This window comes from Sinocyclocheilus anshuiensis, unplaced genomic scaffold (assembly GCF_001515605.1).
Source record: "Sinocyclocheilus anshuiensis isolate Anshui unplaced genomic scaffold, SAMN03320099.WGS_v1.1 scaffold2700, whole genome shotgun sequence".
In the NCBI taxonomy this organism is placed as follows: domain Eukaryota; kingdom Metazoa; phylum Chordata; class Actinopteri; order Cypriniformes; family Cyprinidae; genus Sinocyclocheilus; species Sinocyclocheilus anshuiensis.
This window is the reverse complement of record NW_015548196.1, coordinates 140,396-143,009: the sequence shown is the minus strand read 5'-3', so window position 1 is coordinate 143,009 and position 2,614 is coordinate 140,396.

Sequence of the window (2,614 nt, the reverse complement as noted above, 5' to 3'; positions counted from 1 at the left end):
TTTTTGCGTATCAATACCACGAGTTTTCGTTTTTATTTGGCGTACTATTTAAATCATTTTAAAGACATCTTCTATTTGACATCTGATAGGAAACGTCCTATAGACGTATTGCAGATGAGCAAACACTCTTGCATATGTAAATGCAGACGTCAAATAGACGTCTCTGAGATGTACTAGTGCTATCAGGGTTAATGTATTTAAGCTATTGTTGTGAATGTGCGAGACTTCCGCTTCATTGGTTGCTATTGGTAACCCAGATAGCACACATACGTCTGCAAGATGTCTGCTAAAGATCGCTTCATCTGAGAAGCATCAATTAAACGTCTGAGAGACGTCTTTAAGATGTCAGTTTTACATGTATTCTAAATTATAAACACCTTAAAGACTTTTTCCTATTTATCGCAACTGGGTGAAATCTTACAGACGTCTCTCAGATGTTTGTACACAGCAGATATATTCCAGATGAAGCGATCTTTAACACACATCTCGCAGACGTACGTGTGCTACTAAGCAACATAGGCTATAAAAACAAACAGCTTTATTAAGCTGTTAATCATGTTTTCTTTCTGTCTTATAATGTCGGCAGTTCGTCAAGTTGCCTGTAAAATAACAAAACATAACGACATAAATAAAATAAGTTAGACTAAAAGTCTATTTAAAGTCCTGATCAGGTAGAAATAATTCTGTTTTCGTCCTTTAATATATATATATATAGGCCTACGTGTTTTTATAAGTCTTTTTAGATCATTGCACAAAACGTTGGTCAATTGTGCTTGTTTTAAAGTGTGTAAATTGAGACTGAGACTTTAATATGGCCTAATATTCTTGAAGTGAACAAAAAGAAATAATAATATTTATCGCATGAAGCACATTTTGTTACCTGACCAATAGTGTAGAGCGATCGTGTCACTGAATAAATACGTTATACACTCTATTAAAGATATTAGGCTATTAAATTAAGGGGCAAGTGTTTTCTTTAAATTATTGTCATTGTACTTCTTCGCCGTTTCACAAATAAATTAACAAAAGTTATTAATAATATGAATACAAGACATTTCAGTCAGTGCCTTTTTTCGCTTTCACTCGCCGTCACCATAGCAACGACTGACAACATCCCACCTGGCAGCATGCTGGAGTCACACGGATGTAAACACGACATCATAATATAATCGATCACATGTGATTATTACAGTATTATACACGCGCACGTCAAACACTGAGAGAGAGACATGAGTGCGCTCCATCTGAGCCTCCGCTGTGAAGACGAAGAAGATGACAAATCAGCATCTGCAGACATGCTGTGCATGAGCAGAAGAGCTCTGAAGAACATCTCAGCATCGGTGTTAAACACGACACATCTAAAGGTAGCTTAATAGCACACCAGGGTTCTTACAGTCATCACATCTGTAGTGTGCTTGGACAGTTTAGCTCATGTAATTCAGACTCGCATATGTTCCTCTGCTTTGCTGTAGAGCTTGTATCTGGAGGGGAATGAGATCAGCAGCCTTCCTGAGCGTTTCTTCAGCAGTTTGATGTCTCTGGTCTGGTTGGATGTGAGAAACAATCGACTCACAGGTTTACCAGCAGCCATCGGAAAACACAGGTGAGAGAACAATCCGTGTTAAAGAAACAGGCCATGCAAAAATGTGCTGCAGGTATCCTCACCCCAGAGGCGGACTTAACCATTAGGCAAAGGTAGGCGACCGCCTTGGGCCCCCAAAAGCCAAGGGCCCCCTAAAATGCTTTTTATATGCGAGATGCGCGTTCAGTGCGGATGCACAAGTGGTTGCTGTGGTGTTCAATACCATGACAACCGTCTGTGCGTCCGCGTTGAACGTGTTTCTTAGCAAAAGTAGGGCGATGTGGCGATGTAGAAAATGGGGACGGAATCTATTCATAAAAACGGAATGTACTGTGTAACGCGGAATGTGGCGGAATGAAGGGAGCAGACGAGCGTTTCGTTTGCTAGTTTGCTGTTTAAGCACCTGCAACGCTCGCGGTTGTCGTCTGTAGTAGCTAAATAGTATTTTTGCCATTTAATATTCACATACACTAGTCCATATCGCGGTTTGATTGAAGTGCACTGAATTGCATTGGATTTATTCTCCAATATTTGACGAATTCCGTGACATTGCTCGTTACACAGTAAACTTCTGTTGTGTAGCATTTTGAATGTACAAAAATTAAAGGGTTTGTTTAATTTTCATTGGAATAAAAGATAGATTCATGTTTTTGCCTTCATTTGATTACCAGAAAAATGAAAATACACAACACAGAATTTCTAAAAAAAAATAAGTAAATAAAATTAAAATTTTAATTTCATAGGGCCCTATTATTGTATACAAATTAATAAATTAAGTTGTTTTTATGAATTCAATTAATTAGATATGTTTTTGATTAAACCATTAAAATAGAATACAGACAAAATGTTTATGGAAAGCACAGAATTTGGGCCCTAAGAATGTAATTTATGTTAAACTTTTAATAGGCCTAAATTGCTGTTAAATTAAACAAGTTTCATGATCTTAATTAATTAAACATGTTTTTTGTTAAAATTTAATATAATCATCCAGAAAAATTCAAATGAAAAAAAAAAAAAAACTGAATCCAGAAA